The sequence below is a fragment of the Athene noctua genome, chromosome 3, assembly GCF_965140245.1.
Source record: "Athene noctua chromosome 3, bAthNoc1.hap1.1, whole genome shotgun sequence".
Taxonomy (NCBI): domain Eukaryota; kingdom Metazoa; phylum Chordata; class Aves; order Strigiformes; family Strigidae; genus Athene; species Athene noctua.
Genome location: NC_134039.1, coordinates 35,023,588 through 35,046,857, shown reverse-complemented (window position 1 = coordinate 35,046,857; position 23,270 = coordinate 35,023,588). Strand labels below are relative to the sequence as shown.

Sequence of the window (23,270 nt, the reverse complement as noted above, 5' to 3'; positions counted from 1 at the left end):
GGCTGCCCCAGTGCCCCCCAGCTGCCCTGCTCCTGACTGGGGTGGTGAGATAGGCTGAGGCTGACAAGCCCTGCCTTGCCACATCCCCAACCCCTACAAAGAGCCCCCAGCCCCCACGAGGAGCCCCCAGCATGCCAACCCCGGGGATCCATGTGTCCTTATGGAGCAAGGACAAGATCCACTCAAATACGGCTTTTTATCTATATTAGCTCATCTATATATCTATATCCAGGCAAATACAGCTGCTGATCTATACTGCAGGGGTGGCTTTTGCATGGAATCCACAACACAGCTGATTGTATGATTGAGTTTTTCTTCTGCACATTAATTCTCTGGATACAAATTTCACAACTGATGGAAGTTTCAGGTTCAATGGAAGCATATGCATCCTCAGCCACTGCAAAAACTGTGAATGGCAGTAAGATGTATTTACTGTCATCTTCTCATCTTAATTCTCCATGGCCATCTCCAAATGCAAAGTTAGCTGCTGCTCATGCCATATGCTGCTGTAAATCTGACATTGCTGGTAATCAGCATCCCACCACACTGCTCTACTCTGCTCTGCTGTTAGCAAATACTGTTTTACTGTTCTCCTTCTTGCTGCTGGCTTCACAAGGCTGAGTTCTGTCTGAGAGGTTGACGCACTCTGTGCAAGTTAATAACATGAGGAGCCCTTAAAACTAAAGGCTCTTAAAACTGAACTGTAGAACTGTTAAAGATTAGTGTGAGATTTACTTATTTGGTAGATCTTACCTTACTGCCTGAGTTTCACTGTCAACACAGTGCTATAACCTCTTCCATTTTCTGTACTCATGTAGGTAAATGCAGTTCCTGGGTGATCTTTGTATGAGCTGTATTTAAAGCCTGCGGTTCTGGAAAGTAAAAGATGCAACAGTATTACACTGTAGGCTCTTATCTTCCTTGTCCCTGCATTGAAATAAGGCCCTGACAAGCACTGGCAAATGCAGCACCTCAGCTCTTCCTCTGTAAAATGATCAGTACACCCAGCACATGCCCCATGTCATGTGCTTACATCCCTGAGCTCTCTATCACATGCCACCTTCTGTATCCCATCCCACACCAACATGGAGTTTAACACATTGGGTCTCCGAGAAAATGAGAAATGGTTTATAGGACTACTTTAAGAAATGTTGTAAATGGGGTGCTCTTGCAGCATGCGAGCTGTCTGACTTTCCCATGCCTTCTCTAAACCCCTCCTCATCTTAAGATGTACTCCTGTGAGTTTGTCATGAATGGCTATGTCTAGGAGAAAATGATGCTGTTTACAGAACAACAAAAAAATCCTCTCCCATTGCAGGCCGTAGAAAAGCAAATAGTAGGTATATAAATGGTCAACTATTTTAAGGCACTTCAAAAGACAACGAAAAATCTCTCCTCTTCAGAAAAATATAAAAACTGTAGATAGATGCATGATAGAAGAACTCTTTGGAATACAAATACTTCCAAGACCTTTAATAGTCTTTCTTCTCATGTTACCTTCTGTTACAAACAACTTCTCTGTTCCAGATTATCTGCATTTAGAAAGCAAGTAATAGAGTCATGTAATGAAATTAAGTCATATCACCTCTTTAGTTGCTTGAAAACAGTCTCATCTATGAAAGTGTTTTTGTACTCTATAAATTTATTTTTACAATTTGCAAAGATGGTAAGATGCATACATCTTTCTGAGAACAATACAGTTCAGTGACTCTTCAGCAGCTGCTATTAGGCATCTGCTGTACAAATAAATGACACTTGCATAAAACAGTCAGTCCAGCCAGCTAGAATTCGTATCCTTTGGATAAAGTCTTTGATGAATAGACCCTCTTATCCTTCATTTCTAATCTATTATTACATTCTCTGTGATCATCCAGACACAAAGAATTAAGACAATAACTCAGTAAGCGAATACCAGAGCCTTATCTTGCCCAATGGAATAATAGTCATTAAGTTTCTGTCAAAAGACCATTGCTTCAGACATAATGATGAGCAATTACCGTACAGGCGTAGAAGGTGTTTATACATGGTATATTAAGTTAAAAAATACCCTTTTCTTGGGAGTTGTCTTGTGGTAGCACCAAACCTATCAATTAAATTACTTAATGAAACACATTTCAATGTAAAACAATCTTCATTCCCAGTGTAACCGTATCTTCAGTAATAATATACCAAGAATATATACTAAAACCTTTGTGTATGACCATCTTCCTGTAGACAAAGAATGAAAGAAAAAAATGGGTCAAGGTAGTTAATATTTCTATGATGCTGAAATAATGAGAAACTTTAGGAACTAACTTTTTAAGTCAAAGAGGGGGATATGAAACAAGCAGGAATAACTATTTTCTAGTCAAACAAGCTTACTTTTATCCCATCTGATTTTGGACACTGTAGGGAGCCCAGAATAACACTCTGCTAGCCTAAATGTTGTCTCTGTCTCTCTACTGTGTCATGGTTTAACCACAGCCAGCAACTAAACCCCACAGGACTGCTCGTTCACTCCCCGCCATGGGGAGAATCAGAAGAGTAAAAGTGAGAAAGCTCAAAGACAGTTTAATCCAACCATTTCCGTATCCAACCATATCCAACCATTTCAGACTAGCCACGAAACTGCTGTTCTTGATGCATAACTTCATGCTGGTTTTCCTTTCAGAAAGTGATCTGGCAAAAGGAGAGACCACATGGAGCAATGACCATCTCTTGTCTGTATCATTTGAACACATGAAGGAAATGTGGTGGTTTATGGGCTGGAGAAACTGTAGCCGCAGACTTCCAAATTTCATATCCTTTTTCCATGAGTTCTGTGCATATTTTCCTCTCTATAAACATAGCTTTCACTACCTTGTCTTTTCAAAAGCCATGAATTCTCTTTATTTCACTCACCAAAATCTCGGACTGAGTAATTGTTTTACCACAGAGGAAGTATGGAACTAGCATAGGCAACACCCAAATTCTGAATGCATCCTGAAACACAAAGTTATCTGAATCTGAGATATCTATCTAGCCACAACATCCTTCTCCCAAATATCTCAGCTGAAGTTCTGCATCCGGTCTGCAGAACTGCAAGGCTCTTCCGCCCCTCCCTAAATTGTAGGCAAACTCAGATCTAGATCTAAAATTTACACACAAGCATGTCTCTAGTTAAGAGAACAGGAATGTTAATTGGCCCTGTAGTGCCCATTTTTGAGTACAGTTATTCTTACTTCCAAATACAAGGAAACCATATTGCTACAGTCTGCAGTTACAGGAGGTAGTGTATGATAACAATGCATGTTGTACTAGGATATCCAAAATTAATTTAAATAAAAAATACCTGGTATTTTAGTCTTTCATCCTATGAAAATACGATGTTATTCTAGAGCGATGGTCAGACTTCAGGAACTCTCTCCCATGCATACTAAGGACTTTTTCCTAAATAAAAGTGGTGACCAGAAGATTGATCGATTACTCCATCGATCTATCTTCTGATACATCTTCTGCCCTGAATATACATCTTTTGGTCAGATTCCCAAACTGATCTAAATAGTCTCACAAAGCTGCATCCCATCACCTTTGAAATCTTCCAGTGAATTGTACCACATGATGGCCACTGTAAAAGTGATTCCATACCCAGGTTTAAGGATTGACACACCCCTAAGAGTTGAATGCCTTGATACGTCTCAGTTACCCTGAAATTATCTTTAATACAATCAAGATTAAGACAGAAGCAAAACTAAAAATCTTGGTTTCAGCACAGTATTGCAACGGAGCCCCTCTGGAAAAGTGTTTGCTTTCTCTCCTTTGTTTGAAAAAATGCCTTCAGGAAAATATACCTTCTACATGTATTAATCATTATTTATTTAGCAGGGGGGTATTTATTAGTAGTAATTAACTACTAATAAATATACTAATGTAATTCTTTGTTAGAAGTAAATTTGTAAAGCATTATGAGTTTACATTTTTAAGTCTCTATAGGAAGTAGAGCTTCTTTACAAATAGCCAGAAAGTGAAAATTTTACTTTAACTCCTTTTGCAACCGCTTTTACAATTTTGTCTATCTAAGTAATTTAAACATTTTCTGGCTTCTAAATATTATCTTTACTCTTCATCCCTTTCCTTGCACTGTACAGGCCTCATTAATATGCACCTAATCTAGCAATGTACTAACAGTCAGATTCTCTCATCAACACATATTGCTCTTGACAGTGCTTAGCTATAAATAGTCAAGCTCAGCTTTTAATCATCCGATGTGGAGTTATGAATGACTTTCCATTCTTAATGCACAGTTTCAGTCATTTTTGCCTTTAAACATGGCTGAAATTTCTTCTTTCTTGACTTAGAAGCTAGCTTTACTTAAAAATGGCTAATTTATTACTGGTTCAATTGAGTTTAAAAACAAAAAGGCATTGTCCGAACCTAGTAGGTGTTGTAGATGTATAATAAAACATACATTGTGGAAATGTGAGGTAAAGAACTTGCTGAATAATGCAGGACTTCCTCGTATGAAGAAACAAGATTCAGTAATACTAAAGTTCATATTAAATGTTTTAGACTAACATGCTGACACACACAATATAGTGCTTATCTGATGGTGTGTATCTTATAGGTTAAAGAAATGTTCCAGGAACTTTCAGGTGTGTAGAATTATGCAAACAGGTTTTAAGAATGCCAAGCTATTATGCTTAAATATACTAGTTAGTGAATCATAGAAAATTCTTCATCTGTGGTAGACATATATATATACTATTCACAGATATATAGCTCTTACTTATAGTATTGTTGGTTGTGGGTTTTCTGAAAACCTGAAATAACCTGTCTGAAATAATTCTGAAAAGCTGAAATTTCAGACTCAGTAGACCAGTAAGTTCACTAAAGAATTATCTAATAAGTTTGTTTAAATCCTTCTGCTTAACCAGAAGCTTGTAGGATCAGGATTTTGCCTGTGTCAGACTGGGCAAACATTTGACATCTTCAGCTGAATTTAGTCAGAAGTGCAAAATATTATTGGTATTTAGCACTGAAGTCCTTTCGAAAAGCTTAGTCTTTGTGCCATTTAGAAAATAATGGTTCTAAAAATATCTTTAGCATTTCCCTTTTTACTTTTCTTAAACTATGTCAGAAAAGATTGTGGCCCCTCATCCAGTTAAATAGAAGACCCTACACAATTTCTTCCAGTATGAGTAGTTAAGCCACAGAAAAGCTTGACTTTTTCCTGTCTTCCTCTTTTCATAGTTTCTGAATTGCTATAATTAAAAGTATATCGGTGTATCAACCCAAGAATGCTCATACAGCAGAATCAAATTGACCAAAAAATACTCTCTCTCTCTGGTTCCAGGCAATAGTCCTTGAACTTTCAGTTATTATTAAGTAAAAGAAGGGTCAGGAGCATTCATTCATTCGGGAAACCTGCCATGTTCGGTGATGAGGACTTACACTGCAGAGACAGGGGACTGGGATACAGTGATAATGCAACTTCAATCATTTTCTTCCTCTCAGTCAGTCTTGCTACACTGAGAATGGGCAACTGCAGAGTTACCCAACTCTAGGCAAAAGGGTTAGTTTCATCTTTTGCAAAACCCACAAAATGTGGGTCCTGCCTACATAAATAACCAGGGGAAATGATCTAACTGCTTCCTCCATTTCCTGCACCTCTTTATCCTTTCTTTCCTCTCTTTTCTATATTCATTATTAGTAACAAATGGACAAAAACAGGCATTAACTGCACATCTGGTTCAGCTCTGGCAAGAACTCTCAGGATGCAAGTGGCAACAGCTGCCAAGTGCCTTGATTTCAAAATGGAAATTCTCCTATTGTAACTTTCTGTAAGAGACTGATCGATTTTTGCTGCCAAGTGAAACAGTCCAGTCCCATAGTTAAAACATTGTTGTAACTCCTCTTCTTCACAAAGCAAAATGCTATCCATTAATTCAGTGAAGAGAGTGTGAGGGAGAGGAAATGAATGATGTTTTCTCCAGCCATTTTGACCCAGATTGCTAGAATTTAATTTTATGAACCCATTTTGTGTAAACTGAATTGGATTTAAGAGATATAATTATTTGTATCTCCTATTTTTAATGTAATAAATACATAAAATAGTAACCTCAAATTTCTGCTATCAAACTAATTTTGAAACAGTTAATTTTACCGGATTACAAAGTAGAGCATTTCAGAATGCCACCAGAGGGAGCCAATGCAATTGCAAACTTCAAAATCTAGTTCTTTTGCAAAAAAAACCCTTACAGAAAGATCATTATTCTGCAAAATAGCAGACAGCAAAGAAATAAAGATTATTGATCTGAAGAACATTGTTTGTGCCTTTTGAAATAAAAATCTCCACATTCAAATCACACATAATGAGGAACACTAATGTAAATGAGAAAAAAATACTTGATTATATGTTTTCCCAGGAATAGATGCATTATTTTGCATTGCACTGCACTTTAATAACCCCTTATTTTGTTTATTGTCACCTGGACAATGTCTCCCTTCACATTTTGCCCCACACCAATTCCTCAGCCTTTTTCTCATCTCTTTAAACCGACATCTCTAAACAAGTGATTGCAGATCACCATCTCCCATCCTTATCAGCTGTGAAAATGCTGTAAAATGTCCTGTGTTCTCTGAATCTGGGTCTACCTTGCAATGCATTTGATATTTTTCCTCTTGCTGCTTTTTCTTTAATTTTACTAGAATTAAGAGTAATTTGGTGATTGTCAGGCAATGTATTGCAGATACACAGTAGTGTCAAGCCCTTACTTCAAGCAGCTGTGCTCTAAGCACATAATTCTCAACAGTTTCTCATTTGTGATTTTGGCTGTTCAATTGACTTAAAATATTCATCTCTTGTTTCAAATTTAAAGTGCACTGTGATTCATTTCTGCATTTTTTTTAAGTGTCAGGCTTTTACAATTGAGTAAGATGGTTAACCATCCATCACATCTTGAGCAATCTCTGGTGAATGTGCACATTTGCTTTTCTCTATCATGAGTAACATTGGAATGGGCAATTAATTTCTGTAAGGGCTTTTAAATGTTTTATTTCATATCATCTTCCTTCTTCCATCTGCTAAATTTAAAAACCTATCCACTTCCCTTCTATTGCTCGTCTACCCAAAGAAAATTGTGTCAGAAGCAGAAACAGCTAATCCTGGGATCTTCTCCTGGCATGGTTGAACAGGACCAGCAGTTTCCTCCATCCTTCAAGTCACTCATGAACTCCCATGACTTGGACAAGACATGGGGAATCCTGTTTTTTCATAAGAAGAAAAACCAAAAAAAAGAGGGGAGGGGGTGATGGAAGGATAGTGAAAAAGAAGACAGGAAGACTGCAGAAGTGAAAAGCCAGGATTAGTAGCAGCACCACAGATGGCAAGGATAAAAACCAACTACTGAAATGAGAATTAAGCCTTACTGGTTTTTCTTAGTCATGAGGACCACTTGGGGTTTCTCAAAGTTTCCCTATGCACATGGATTACTGCAATCATTGGAGTACATTCCTAAGTAAAAGAAAGTGGTTTCCATGCTATGTGGTCCTTTTATCATAAGGAAAGGAGACATGAGGAAACTATTGCCCCATCAAGCCATAGTTTTGTCCAGAAATGGAGCTATTCTTCTCTTCCCCATGCACAACACAATGAAGTAGTAAATGGCGGAGACTGGAGGACAGGGAATGCACAGTGAAGCCAGCACTACATCAAATTGCTAGAGTGCTGGTACCTTTGATCTAGTGCTTGGTTGTTAAAATAAGTTAGTTGTCAACTTGGTCTTTTGCTGACACTATTCTTAGCACTTTTTTTTTAGCATTTATCATATTTTTTTCAAAACATTCATCAAGCTCTGAAGATCTCTAATTGAACTATTAGAGAAAGATTGCTAACACACATTATATTGTTCATATAAGCTCTATTAACTCCAAAGCCGTTTAGAAGATTCCAAACTGTAGTTTGTTATGCTTTCTACTTAATACCAAATACTTTCACAGACAAAACATACCTTGATGATGCACTATGATGTTTGAATATCTGTTCACAATGCTGCTTTCTCTCTCAGCTACAGTGTTTTCTGAAGTCTAGATTTTGTGAGTCATCAATATATTTTTCAGTGATGCATATCTATCTGTCATGCTGAAACTTCTCAAAACCTTCACAAAAGCAGCAAACATACATAAATTTTCCTCTATACTTCCATGACGTGCTCTGATAGCGTTTTAAAGGTAAGGTCAGTTTCCCTTGTGTTAACTCCTAGACAAAAACTAAACTGACTTCCATTCATTCTTGGCTCAGCACACTGATATTTATCTTTTTTTTACCCGCTGATTTTTCAGTATTACAGTAGTACAATATGTCAAACTTAGAGAACAGCAAGCACTGTTTAAGATCTGGGGCATTAGTGAGTTCTGCTGTGGGAACATACAATTTTTTTTCCAAGTCTTCTGCAGGATCTTTTGTATATTTCTAATTTCATACCTTAAGCAAGCACAGAGGTTTTGGTTTTAATAGCACCTCCTCCCTACGCTCATCTCTGGTTTTGATGTCCGGTTTCCCCATTGTAATTACTTGACCTGCACTTGTCCGTGATGTCTAAATTGAGTGAGCATCAGAACGCATAAAAGATCAGCTTTCTAAGATAAAGATAAAATCATCGCATATTCCCTCAGTTATAGCTTTGTAAACTCAATACCTTTAAATATCTCCACATGCTTTTTACAATATAATTAATTTATTTGTGTGATGCTTTTATCTCATGACATCTTTGTTTTGGACATCTAACATCAGACTATGGTGCTTTTTCGTGTATTATTTTCTGTGGGTTTTGCTATCCCATGTTTTTCCTGTCTTTACACTTCATTTTGTTTTGTTAGGTTCATGATTACTTTTTTTTTTTCTGAATGACAGTTGTTTACTCCTAGAACTGATATGATGCGAGAGTCAGGCCTGATAGTTGCTTTATGGATGTACATGACAGGATTTAAATTTTTTTTCCATGTTTGTCTCCAGAATTTTCCTTTTTAGGCACTGCATGATTGGTCTATTTTGAAGCAAATTATTGGCAATTTCAAGATTCTAAGAAATGCCATACATTCTGACCAAGTGAGACCAGCGGTGAAATTGTTTGGGTCCACTGCAGTCTTTCATCATGGGTAGAAAGTTTTTACTATTCTTGTAGTCATATGGTAGGCATATTCTAGTATCCAGAACTGCATTACTCTGGAATACTTACATTAGTAACACATTACATTAGTACACAATCTATTCAGGTTTTGGAGTGTCTTGATATGTCTCTAAAGGCCTTGCTGCTGCAACACTCTTCAGAGATTAGTCTGAAACAAAAAAACTCATACACGGAAAGAGGTGTATTCAGTATAGAAACTTGATTAATTTTCCTCCTTGTAACTACTGAGTCCTATCCTCTGATTTCTCCGTAGGACTTCTCTCAGTTTTTGCTGTTCTGAAGTTGAAATTATTCATTAAAACCAGCCAGCCTCCACTTTTTCTGGTTTGAATTTTCCAGGTTTTTAATGGCATTTATCCAGTACATTTGCTTGGCAACCCCTTTGGAGGGGAAAAGTGATCAGAATGCAGATTCCCTGTGAGAAGGAGTTTATTCTTATTGGGAGTATCCATCAGATTTAAACTGTGCTATAGGAATAGAAATGGCTAGATTCAACTATCCAACTTTCTTTCAGAGTGCCTTTTACCTAAACAGAAAATGCAGTTATGCATGGGCACTTCTAGTCCATTTTATTTCACAGTTCTTAGGACTGAAATTTTCAAGCCCTGAGATTTCCTCCAACAAGTTTTTAAAAGGCTCCATTTATTAAACTGGTCACATGATGTAACACAGAGAGGAAGCTGCCCAGCTGTGTGGCTGCATTTAATACTGTATAAACTATACTAGGCATGCTAATAAAATAAAGTCCCTTAAGTTCCTCTTCCCATTAACAATGTCACAGTCCCCTTTACCTTGAATTTCCTCAGTTCTTCAGCTGTTGGTTTTATACAGCATGTGTGATAACTCATTCCCTTAAGTGATGTAAACTCATTTTAGCTTGATCAAAATACATTAACACAGAAAGAGATCATTAAGTCATACAGATTGCACAACAAATCCATTACACTGGACATTGTATATGTCCAAAAACTATACAGAAAGAAGTCCTATAACTTAATATGCCATTTGATAACTCATCCATTCTTACTGAAAAGCTCATTAAATCCTGTGCTGTGAATTTCACAGGGTGAGGGTACAGACAAAAATTAAATGAAAAACAGAAAACAAAGAGCAGATGGGAGTGTGAATGTGTGTGAATGGGCAGCAATAAGAGAGTATAAAATAGCTAGGAAGAGTAATCAGAATCAAATGCATTCAATTTGCAGCAGCTCTTCTGGACTGGGGCATCCTAAAGTGAAGGACTGGTGAAGGACTTCGCTTCTCATCTAGGGTTTGTGTTTTTACACTGATTTAGAAGCATTAATTTCTGCAGCTACAGAAGGGTCTTTTTTCCCCCTCGCTGAATATGAAATTAGAGTAATTGGGCTGAAATTACTTGTGCCATTGCACAGTCCGGTAAGGAGATGAGGGCCTGACTTACTGCTCACAAAACCTACCTGTCAGCAACTGTGGGTTCTGAGGACTGTCGTCATTTCTTTCAGGCCACCTGGATCATTGTGGCAACTACAGCTAGGAGGGACTTGTTGATGCAAGGAGCTGCCCTAACAACATTTCATCCTACACTTAGCACATTCCCCCTGCTGACACTTTCCCGATCACTCCGTAAACTGAAGAATAGGCAAAACCACTTCTGCAGCTTTTTAAATTTTCCTTGGTTTGGACCCCTAACATTTTTCTAATGGGGTTATAGACCTCTGTACAATAACTCTAAACCCAATAACAATTGGTTTGCTGTTCCTAGCTTCCTTCATGGACCCTTGTTTTTAAAACCCAGAAGATAACTTTTCTGTATCAGTGCCTTCTGGCAGCTCTCCAGAAGGCTATAGTGCTTTGGAGGTGACACCAAGGAGGTGTCACCCAGCACTCACCTTGACTAATCTGAAGCAGATAAAATATATTCATACTTAAAATATATAAGCTAACCAAAAGCTACCTCAAGAAAATGGAAAGTAATCACAATATCAAATAGCTTCCTATTTGTATAAAATATGGTCATCAGTACAGTTGTTTATGTACAAAAAGAAAGCTTAACATATTTAATAGAAGGCACCATTTTCAGAGTATGGTTCAGTAAGCAGTTTATACTGAGAGATGCCCTGATGTAAGAGGCTTGACCTAGTTCAAGAGACTGTTACATGACCAAATTTTAAGTGGATACTTCAATTAGATATAGTACCTTGACTTTGTACCAGTGTTACCCATGAGCATGTGGCTGGTATCCTACACTGCAGTGTGTCACATTGACTGCTTATGGACTCTGGGATGCCAGTGCAGCTACACTGTGAGGATATTTTGTGCGGCCCAGCCTTCACCCTGGGGGACCAGACAGTGCCTCCAAGGCAGCAATGCTGCACTTCACAGTTTGCATCTCAGATCTGCAAAAGGAAACCACAGTCTCAGCATCACACCTGGAAAACCATAATGCTAGAAGCAGGAGTAGTTCTACATAGCAAGAGAAGTACAAGCCACTGCCATAGCACCGATCCATCCCAGATCACACTGTCAAGGATGGCATCAGCTGTGCCAAACCTCAACATGCCAACAGTAATATATGTTCCTTGTCAAGTCAAATAAGTATCAGCAGGTGACACAAGTGGATGACATGAAATTGAGGGGAGCGACTGATAGACTCAAGGGCAGGGCTGTCATTCAGCAGGACTTTGAAAGACTGGAGAAATGGGCCAACATGAATGTCTTCTAATTCAGTGAAGGCAAATGTGAAGTCCTGCATCCTGGATATAATAAACCCATACAACAGCCAGGAGCTGACTGGATAAAACAGCAGCTTTGCAGAAAAGGTCCTGGGGGTCCCAGTGAACAACAAGGATGGGCTTGAGTGAGCAATTGCTCTTGCAGCAATGAAAGCTAATCATATAGTGGGCTGCATTGGTAACAGCATAGCCGGTACCAATCAAGGGGAGTGATTACTGCCCCCACTCCCACCTGGCACTTGTGAGACTGCCTATGGAGTACCCTGCACAGTCTGGGACACTGCAGTACAAGAAAGATATTGGCAAGCTAGAATGAGTCCAATGGAGGGTCACCAAAAGAACAGGGAGCTGAAGCGTGTGATAAACAAGGAGACACTGAGAAAGCTGGGTTTGTTCAGCTGGAAGAAGAGAAGGCTACAGGATGATCTAATTGTTGTCTGCTGCTACCCAGTAAGAGGGAATAGAGAAGACAGAGCCAGACTCTTCTTGGAGGTGCACAGCAAAACGGCAAAAGGCAACCAGTCAATTTGCAACATGGCAAATTCCAAGTAGATATAAGGGGAGAAAAAATTCTCCCCAGTGAGGGCGGACAAACTGTTGTGGCAAAGAGGTTGTGAAATCTCCCATCCATGATGATATTCAGAACTCAACTGGACAAGTTGCAAGATGAGCTTCAGCTAAGGAAGCTGAAGGGGAGGTAGCTAGCTTCCAGTTACGATGATGCACTAGATCCCAGCCCTGCTCCTGCTTGTGGTCAAAAAGGGCCTCTTGCAGATTGCTGTTGCTCCAGGGAGTAGGCCTCTAGTGACTGCTGAACACAAAGCTGGTGCAATGATGAGGAAAGCATGGAACAAGATTGTTAGGACTGGACACATAGAATAGCTGTATGCAGATCCTGAGGAGAAGGCAGTTGTTTCACAGACTCTGGAACACTGGTACTAATTCCTAGTACCTGTTCTGCTTTGTGCTTACATGTCTCCATGACAAACGAACAGGGAATGCATTTCTCTGTAACTGTGAGTCATTGCAATATTAGAATAGTCCATCCACTTCAAACCAGCACTTTCGCTGTGCTAATACCTCAATGTCTCTTCTTGCTCCTCTTCCAAGGCAGCTTTGGAGAAGCCAACTTCTTGGTGGCAGTACACAAGGATGTCTTGGAAAGTCTGGCTTCAGACATGCATATAGGCTTCACTGAGAAAAAAAAAGGTGCTCATTGTTTTCACCATAGCAGGACAGTTGGTTAAGCTCCTTCAGGGCTGTTTAAGAGTCACCATTACCAGGTCAGGTCATAGTAGGTATTTTTAGTAGATATGCTTGCTCTCCCTGACAAATGGGGAGTGGGAGGAGGTTGTGCAAGAGCATGAGCCAGCGTATTGACTGGCACTTTTGGTTCGGGGTTTTCCTCGTTGGAAGATGTGGAGAATGTACAAGATGACTGACGCAGCCAGAAGTTAACTGTCCCAAAATGGGAGTGAGTGTGCAGAAGCTGTGCAGTGAGCTGAGGCATGACCAAGCACTGTCATTACTAAACTATCTGCTTTCTGATAAAAACACCCTTAGCAATGACTGAGCTATTCAGAGTGAGCTATTGAAACTGAGATTCAAGAGGCCTGTCATACCATAGGTTTTCCTCATATCTCCAGCAGGTCCAGAACTTCCAGCCAGATCTGCTATTGCCATCATGGACAAAGTGAAGAACACAACAAGATGTCTACACTTGTTGTGAGCCTGGCTCTGGTATTCTGAAAGTGCTTAGCAATGCCAAAAATTTGGAAGAGATGTTATGGAGATAGCAGAAGTCCTGTTCCAAGAGAAGACGGCCCAAGGAGAGGTCTGGGCAGGAACCTGACGCAAAACCAGCTCTGAAGTAAAGAGCAGCAGCTAAAGAAGGTCTGAGTGCAGCAAGCACCACCGCTTACACAAGTGGTAACATCTCAACTGCTTGACCATAGGGATCAAGGAACAGAAGGAACTGAGAAGCGGCTGCCAAAAAGTTCTAAACGAGTCAAGTATGAGTGGTCCCACAAAATGCAAACAGGCAATGTTAGATCAACCAGAAAGTCTCCCAGATTAAAGTTAATGATCAACACCTTTTGAATAAAATTTGAACCTGCTCAGCCAGTTTAGAGCAGCCTAGAAACACTGGCTTTGATCCTGCTCTGGGAGGTTTAAAGCCTATCATCAGCTCACAGCCCTACCAATTCATCTCATTACACTACCTCTAAAGTAATGAAATTATGATGAGGCTTTAGATTTTTCACTGGTCAGGACAAAATTTCAATCTGTTGCATCTACTGAGAAACATATTTATATTCAAATGCTTAAATAAGTAGGCCAATTTTTAGAAATGCTTTGTTTGCAGGTCACTAATATTTAGATGTCTATGTAGAGATTGCCGTTTGCTCTTTAGCAATGCTTGTCTGAAAAAGCTAAGGTAGCGTCCTTTCGACCAAGGAAATATTAGTGGTAGCAGAGACCATCAAAAGAGGACACCGGTTGTTCTAATCGCTTGTTTATTATATGGCCTTAATTCTTCATCTAACAAGGTAGCAAATCAAATATAGTTCCCTGCCTAATGTCACTGTGATACAAACTTACAGCCATGTCACTGCTGACCGAGCCAGTATCAAGCCATATGCTCAGTATGTGTCCTTCTGCCTTCTACTCTCAAATCTCAAAGTAATCGGTTTCCATTTCTCTCGTTCCCTTTTTAGGTAGGTAAGAAGCAGGTGCTCGAGTCCCTTCACCCCAAGGACTGCTGACTCCACGGCTTCTCAGGTTCCCGTAAAAAGAAACTGTCTGCGTGGACGAGATGCAGAAATACAAACGCGAAGACATCCGAGCTGCTGCTTTGCTCCTCGCCGCCTCCTGTCGGGCGTCTCCGTGTACTGCAGTTTTCCCGGATCCGCGCGGGCAGGGCCGCGGAGCGCTCCGCTGCCGGGCGGGGGTGCAGCCCCGGGGCGGGGGGGGGGCACAGCACCTGCCTCTCCGCAGGCCGACGCGCGGGGGCCAGAGGCACCCAGAGACGCCGGAGCGATGCGGGCAGCCTGCCCGCCGCCGCCCCGCGCGGTGGGACACCAGCGCCGACCGCCGCAGCCCCTGCCCGCCGCCGCGCGCAGCAGTGCGGTGGCGCACCGGGCCGCCCCGGCGCTCCCGCCCAGGCGCAGCCTTCCCGGGGCCAGGGGAGGCGGGAACGAGGGCGCGGGGGTGCGGTGCCCCCCGCGGGCTCCGCGCAGCGCACGGGCGGACCCGGCCTCTCCCCGCAGCGGCCCCGCGCCGGCGGCTCCTCGTTAGTATAGTGGTGAGTATCCCCGCCTGTCACGCGGGAGACCGGGGTTCGATTCCCCGACGGGGAGAGGCGCGCCCGCGCACCATTTTTTGGTTCCTCTGCGTGAGGCCCCGCCCTTGTTCCCCGGGGCGGCAATAAAACCTGGGCGGCGGCCGCCCCGCCCTGCCGCCGCACGGGGGAGGAAAAGCAAAGCGCCGCCTCCCCGTCGGGGAATCGAACCCCGGTCTCCCGCGTGACAGGCGGGGATACTCACCACTATACTAACGAGGAACCGCCTGGCAGAGCGACCTCCCGCGGCTGCCTTTAGGCTCCCAGGCACAGGCCGCTCCGCGCCGGCGGGCGGCGCTGCCCGGGGCCGCGGCGGGACCCGTGACCTTCCGGGCGGCGTACGGCGGCGATGTGGCGGGAGGCGAGCGCGGCGCCGCGGAGGGCGGGAGGCCCTCGCCGCTGGGGGCCCGTAGCGGGTGCGGGGACAGCTGGCGTACTCGCGCGGGAAGGCGGGAAACGAGGCAGCGTCGGAGAGGGACCGGCGCGGGGCCACGGTGTCCGTGGCGGGCGGGAGGCGCCCTCGCCCGCGCGGTGCGGCCCCGGCCCCGCCGCCCGCCCCGGCCCCGCCGCCCGCCCCGGCCCCGCCGCCCGCCCCGGCCCCGCCGCGCGCGTGGCGCGCGAGTTCTAAAGCGCGGGATGCGGGTGCCTAGCAGGACCTCGTGGCGCAACGGTAGCGCGTCTGACTCCAGATCAGAAGGCTGCGTGTTCGAATCACGTCGGGGTCATGACTGTTTTGCGCTTTTTCCTTTCTGTTTCCGCTCTTTATCTTCACCGGCTTTGTCACGGAGGAAAGGGAGAGACGTTAATTTCTTTTGTGTGAGTCTTTTTTTTTTTTGTTGTTTTCCCTAGAGCTAAGGGTCTCCTCTTTTTGCTTGAGCCCGAAAGGAAAGCAGAATTATAGAAGGAGACCGTCTGAGCAGCGGCACCGACGCGGCAGCCAGCGGAGAGAAACACGAGAAACAGGCCTGCGGAAAGCATCTGGCTTTCAAATTTCGCCAGCAGCAGTTTGAGGGAAGTGCCAGGACGAAACGGTGCCACAAGGGGAAGGGAAACGAGGACGCTGCTCTTCTTTCCCGCCGTTGGCACCACCACTGCCTCCAGCACACTCCACCGTACCCGGAGAGGCATTTTTCCCCGTTTGTTTTAATTGTTAATTAATTTAAATTAAAAAAAAAAAAAGTTTTTAAGGCGTGTTTCCCCCATTCCACTTGGATCACATCTTGCACGTGCACCGGTAGCTGCATCACAATGGGAGTGATGGTGCACTGTTGCTGCAGTTATCAATGTAACCATAAAGATCCCGTTGGATAAAACAGACATGTGTTTGTTTATGGTGTTTGTGTATTCAGGACTTTCTAAAGTCACGCAAGAACGTATCAAAGACCTACTTCAAGTTTTACAAAGACTACCCACTGTGTGGAAATGATGAGAAAAAGTCAGGAAGAGGTATGATTTTAAGTGGGACAGAGGCTCAAAAAATGTCAGGGAGACCCTGTTTTTAGCACAGAAGCTCAAATGAAAAGGAGTGGAAGTCAGGGCAAGGGAAGCAAGCGGTCGGGATGAGCCAAAGTGCTGAGACAGATGCTGGGTTAGGAGCCCTGAAGGCAAACAAAACCCTGGCGGGGAGGGAGAGGGGACTGGGGTGCAAGGGAGGTGCTTCAGAGGGTTTAGCCTGTAGCACAGAAGTTTTCTCAGAGTAGCCATTTTCAACACACTGAGGTGCCAGAGGCAGAAAGGCACACAAAGTACTTAATTTTGATCTAGATGTGAGATAACGAATCCTAGAAGTAATACTTTATTTGAATGGACTGGAAAGTTTGACACTTAATGACATTTAATTAGGAGAGAAACAGAATTATTGGTCAAAGGCCTGAATCTGAGGGACAGAGAGAAACATGCCAGATACAATTCATAAGTTTGTAAGAACTGATTATTAGTGTTGTAAACCATGGCAGAAAATTAAAATAATACAGAAATCTTAGAAACCAGACTCAGCAGAGTCATCAAATTATGTGGAGTTTTTTAAGATAAATACTTTGGGTTTACAGGCTAATATTTGTTCCATATACCCTTAAAACCTTTCAAATCGAGAAATTCTGCATGCGTCTTAAGTGCTCTGTTCCAGTGCTTTGCTATCCTTACTGTTAGGAAGCAACTATATGTGGTTTAACCCTGATGTCTCTTTTGCAGTAACTTAAATCCAGCCCTCGTGTTATTGCACTGGAGAACAGTTTATTCCCTTCCTTTTTATAGGTACTGCTTACATATTTGAAATGTGTTATGCTCTCCATAGCTGTTTCAGAGCAACAGACCATGTTTGCTGGGCTTCTGATTATTTGTATCACTTGCCTCTGGGGTCTTTCCAAATGAGTTGCATTTTTACATGCCCAGAACTGGTGACAGTATTTCAGCTGACTCATGTTTTACCAGGTCTGAATAGAAGAGGACTGCCTCACATGCTATGCTCACTGGACTTCCATTTATTTGGTTAGGTTTGTTTTGTTTGGGGTTTTTTTTTTGTTTTGTTTTATTTTTTTGTGTGCATAATCTGTTAGATAGATGCATTTTTTATTGGATGCGTAATCTGTCCCACAAAATATCTTAGGTCTGTCTCTGCTTTACCATTCCTCAGATAGATGGATGTCAGATGTGGCAGCAATCTGCTTGCATTCCTGTACCGCTGCCAAAGCAGGTGCGCTGCTCTAAGAGTTCCAGATTGTTGCCACACAATACCTCTGGCTTGCAGTAAGGGGGTCAGCTAATGACAGTAGAGAGTATCCATTAATAGGAGTTGAAGTTTTCAGGGTGTGGTTTCACGCTAATATACCGAATGCAATAATGTGGGTGCAGGTTGTCACAAAACAGTCAGTCTTGCTCTGCCCTGTCCATCCCTGCCTGTGTGTTTCCCCCACTCCACTTGGATCACATCTTGCAATTGTGCAGCAGCAGCTGCTGGCTCAGCATGCAGATCTGGTGACACAACGACTAGATCCGACACAAGAAAAGTGTCAGGAGCGCATGGCCTGGGACAGGATAGAGAGCAGGATCATCCCTTTTAACAACAACCACAACTACCAATGGTTCAGCTAAATTTTTTGTCAGTTGTTCTTTGGAGGGAGAGTCTACTGTCACTAAATCAAAATAATCTAGTGCTGATTCAAAACTAAGTGAAAGAATTAAATGTGCCTTAGCTATGTGCAAACTCTCTCTCTCAATTCCCTATCAGTAAAAGGGGGATAAGAGAATACTCTTTAATCCCACAGCTGTTTTGTCAAGTTGACTCTATTAATTCCGAGGCACTCAAGTACGCTGGTGCGTATTTGTCTCTCACCAGCATTTCTACAGTGTGTGTACATCTGTGCTTGTGTCCCTTTCTAACTTTTAAATGCTTTGTTTTGTAACCCGACTGATCTTTTAACACAGATGTTTTTACTTACAAAATTGTAACTAGCTAAATATAGACAGTAACTTAAATCCACGTAAGGTTCAAAAATCTTGGAGCTGAAGTAATAGCTTACATATGGTAAATATAGCTGCTGCACTATCTCTGTGTATGATGAAAATAGATATTGAAATAATTCTTGTTTGGAAATTATTCCGTGTGGGAAACTGCCCTGTAAACTGTCCTTTTCATTTCTGTTAGTGTACCTAAGCAGGAGTGGATACTTCTGGTTTGAATCCTTGTTGGTACAGGTCTTTGTCTATCACAGTGTCAGCAGTAAGAAGTATTAAGTTACACCACTCAGTTGTAGACATTTCTTTCCCTGCCCAGGAACAGTCGTGTAGACCACCCACAGCGCTGGGCACCCCTGTACTCACAGCAAAGGCAACCACCCACCTGTCACCACGCTGGGCGACAGACACAGCAGCATTCATCCCAGCAGGTGCCAAGGTGAGCACATTCGCCTGGCCTCTTCCCCTGGTAAAACTACATCCACTGGCAAATTTGGCAGGAGATGTAAGAGAACTGCTCTAGAAGCTATATACTCCATTATAGTAAGGCATGCTTTTTTCTTACCACTTTGCCACTTCAACTTGGATTATGCTTTAAAAGAGACTTTTCTGATAAGAGAGTCAGAGTTATTAAAAAGCCACCTAATTTTTCTATATTAATCAAGAACATGGAGAAGAAATGAGTGATTCTAGAAAGTACAGCTACACTGTGTCATAATTATTAGGCAACTGCTTATTTTATTTATAGTAATGCTTTCTGGTTTCAATTGCTTTTTTCAGAGAGAGTATTATTTTCATTGTGAAACTAGCTGTGCACCAAAACTGAATTAATACTTCATATAGTTTTTTTACATTGCCTTTAGCTAAGAAGATTTCCATATCAGCTCAGGCTAATGCAAGGACACATCTGTAACACTTCCTTAAATGCCTTTGCCATGAATGGATTTATAGCCTTCACAGTGTTATTATGTATTATGACGCAAACGTTACATGGGAATGCAAGTTATACATCTGTACTTCATTATTGATTAAATGTTATCCAACCCTCCACTGAATTTAGGATACTTTTTTGAACACGTAGCTATAGAAAATTCATTTTTTCGGTGTAGCACAACCTAAACTGCCTGCCTTATTTTTATGGGTGGCATTAGAGGTTAGGAATCATAAACCTGGTGAAACTCAAAGCTAGAAATCTGAGATAGTTTAGGTGGCATTCAGTGTTTTCATGTCAAAGAAGACTGTATGAAAATCTCTTTCTCACGCTCAGGAAAGCTAACAAATTCCAGACATTTGGGAGGGTCCTACAAAGGAAGGATTTTTGGCTTCTACTTTCAGCATATTTCACATTTTTAGGCAAGCTTACAGCAGTTTTTTCAGCACTGAAAATGGCCATAATCTCATACCATTTGCACTTTTTTCCTAAACTTTCCTTTTGTCACCGTTTATATTGAGAAGAGGTAAAATGTGTCTACCTGTTTCTCAGGTAGAGGCAGGTATTCTGGTCTTTGAAAACCTTGCTGTTAGGGATGAACATTTAAGTACTGGAATGCTTCACAGAAGGCATGGCAAAACACCAGTTTTGTACTCCAACCTTTAAGACACAAATCATCTAACAGGCATATAGATTACCTCATGTTTTGCTGTTTTTTGTTTTTTTGTTTTTTTCTTCTAAAAACATTAGAAGGATCTTTTGAGCTCACTGATAATATACTCTTTCCCTTATCCCCTTTGACTGCTGCCTTATGCTACAAAATGCAAGCTTTCCTTCAAACAAAACAAACAAACAAGGTGCAGATCCTCAGCTGTATTAAGGTCTAATTGTGGTGATAATTGCAGGCTCCAGTGTTAATCATTATGTATTTGAACATTTTGGCACTTTCTTGCATTACTTTCCGTCTTTACCTTGCCTGGACAACAGGTGTTTTTATCAAGGAGCAGTAATGAAAAGTGCTTGAGCTGACACAGGCAGGATGCAGGAACAACCACAAAACCACATGTGAAATGCAGAGAGTAAATTAATTGTTACCTTGCCACCCGGGGATCTCTGCAGCAGCACCCGGGCAGAGGCACGTGAAGACAGAAGCACCACGGAACTCGGTCCTTGCTAGCCAGAAAGAGTAGAAGAAAGAAAAGAATTCGAACCTGCTGCTTTCACCTGTATATATCAGGGATTTTCACAGGTGTAGTTTGATACTGTGGATCTTTCCCACAGCAGGGCAGGAATCTCAAGGATGTTCAATAAGGTGCCTCTGTGTCTATGACAGGCTTATGTTATCTAAATTCAGACGTTCTACCCGTCAAGCACACAAAGCTAAACAACAGTTAGTATGTGTTTTTGACACCCCAGCTGCAAGACACTTGAGCGTGTTTACAATCCTCCTCACCAGTCTTCCGTTGTATTCCCACAAAAAATGTAGAAGCAGGGAAATAAAGGACAGTTTTGTGCCAAGCATTTTTTACGGACTTGGCTTCCCAGAGAAGTCTACTGCTTTGAAATAGAGTCATGCAAGAGTGTTATATGATGGTTTTTTAGCTTTTGTCACTTTGGAAGTGGCTAAAGGTAAGCCAACGAGAGTCTAATGTCCATGCAAGGGAGTTAAATCAGTGTAACAATGTAAAAGAGAAAATAATTAATGAAAGATAATTCATATTTCTATTGTTGGGGAAATAACTTTCAAAACATGAATGGACTGTAAATATGAACTATAAGTAATATTAATCTGAGGCTGTGGCTCCACAACTACTATACTGGATTTTGAACAAGTAGCCAAAACGTACAGTGCTGAGTTTCTCCTGTCTTTATGCTTCTATGCCAGTTTTCCCTGATAGGAAAAAGACAAAAAATACATATCCAGAGTAAAGCCAGTTAACCCATCTATTTGTTTTGACCAAAGCTGAACTGGGAGCATAACTGTAGTGATTTAATACTTCATATCATGTGGATGTTGCATTTTTACGCTACGCTTAATGCATTAAAACCAGACTTACCACCAATGTACTTGGACTGAAAGGTGTAAACTGACTTTGAGCTCAACAGTTTTCGCTCCTTCCACTCCTAAGGGTCACTCACAAGAAAAGCGAGCACCAACTATGTGGCATATTCTGAACAGTACGATGAGTTGCAAATGGCAGTTGCACTCCTCTAAGAAGCTGCGTCAAAAACAAGCTTCACACCTAGAGTATCACTATTGTCCATGAGGATGTTAGACGGTGTCTGCACCAACTTTCTAGATCGTATTTCCACTGTTAGGTTAAAATTTCTGGGACTCAGTTCCCCCTTACACTGCTTTGAAACATTTTAGACGATACAAATTGAGGTTGTTATATTTTACATTACTACAATAGCTGAAGAATCTCTCTGCCTCTGCCTTTCTGAAGTATTCTGTGTCAGTCTGCAACAGGTTTTATATCCAAATAAGATGTAAATTTTTAAAGGTGGGGGAAAGATCTATTTTCCAAGGCACCTAAAGGCTTTTCAAGGGGAAACATACTATCTACACTTTAAATTATTACTACCAAACTTTGTGAGGAATTCAGTTTCCTTTAAGCATTGCCAAAACACTTGTGATACCCATGTTCCAGGAAAAGCTTTAGGTAAGATATTCTGAAAAATAAATAGAACCATCTAATTTGTTCTATTCAGGCTTGAAAGTGATGGTAGTTAACCCACAAAGGTATATGAATACTTGCTTTGTATGCGTATGCTGTGAATGGAAGGAAGATGTTTCTACCCACCGTTCACTCTTGTCTAGCAAACTGAAGAGGTGAAGTATATACGCTACCAAGAACTGAATACTTTCAGGTACAAATTACAATGAACTGCAGGTGATGGCCACCTCATATCACTACTTGCACTACAAGGTAAATTAAATTCCCTGAGCTAAGCTGCTCCTATGTATTAATTACTTTGTTGCATCATGCCAGTTCCTCGGTTGGAAACGTCAGGCTTCTTGCCAGTGGGTCAATGATTTGCCTCAAAATTACCTTCCACAAAAATAACCCTCAGCACCTTCATCTAGCTGATACTGTGGTAATGGCTAAACAGGAATGACAGCCACCATAGTTTTGATGGAGCAAACCCAAACAGAGAAAACTTCTTTTGGAATATGAAGGGTAGTGGGCACAAACACTAGCAATCCTGTTTCATGGTCCATGACTGATGGGCAAATGAAAATATTCACATCTCAATTCTTCTGATACTGCAACACAGTTGTCAGAAGGACATATAGTCAGATGTAAATATTAAACTGTTCCCATCATAAAATACAGGAAAACGTATAGCATCATAAGTTCCCAGCAAGCAGCGTGTGAACAGAAAGATTTAACTCACTTGTTTAAGACCATGCAGTTTTAAACTCCATCCTACTTCCCCAGCAGGGACACACTTGTGAAATTTTTGAAGTCAGCTCAATAAAGAGACTACGTGCCTCTCAAATTTTGCAATAGTATAGAAGTGATTTTTTTTTAAAAAACATATAAGTCATCAGAACGGCAGCAGTTACACTAACAGATTAACTACCAATTTCCCGGTTGGATTTCTTCTGAGGTGCGACAGCTAACACATTATGTAAGTTAAGCGTTGGCTGGCGGTAGCAGCAATTCGGTTACCCGGGAAGAACT

The 23,270-nt window shown here is 41.6% G+C and overlaps 3 non-coding genes across 3 annotated transcripts; 2 read left to right on the top strand and 1 right to left on the bottom strand.

Moving 5' to 3' along the window:
• Positions 1–15,144: 15,144 nt before the first annotated feature.
• TRNAD-GUC (transfer RNA aspartic acid (anticodon GUC)) lies at positions 15,145–15,216 on the top strand. The gene has a single exon. It is a non-coding gene; the product is annotated as a tRNA-Asp (tRNA).
• Positions 15,217–15,347: 131 nt separating this feature from the next.
• On the bottom strand, positions 15,348–15,419 carry TRNAD-GUC (transfer RNA aspartic acid (anticodon GUC)). The gene has a single exon. It is a non-coding gene; the product is annotated as a tRNA-Asp (tRNA).
• Positions 15,420–15,850: 431 nt separating this feature from the next.
• TRNAW-CCA (transfer RNA tryptophan (anticodon CCA)) lies at positions 15,851–15,922 on the top strand. The gene has a single exon. It is a non-coding gene; the product is annotated as a tRNA-Trp (tRNA).
• The last annotated feature ends 7,348 nt before the right edge of the window (positions 15,923–23,270 follow it).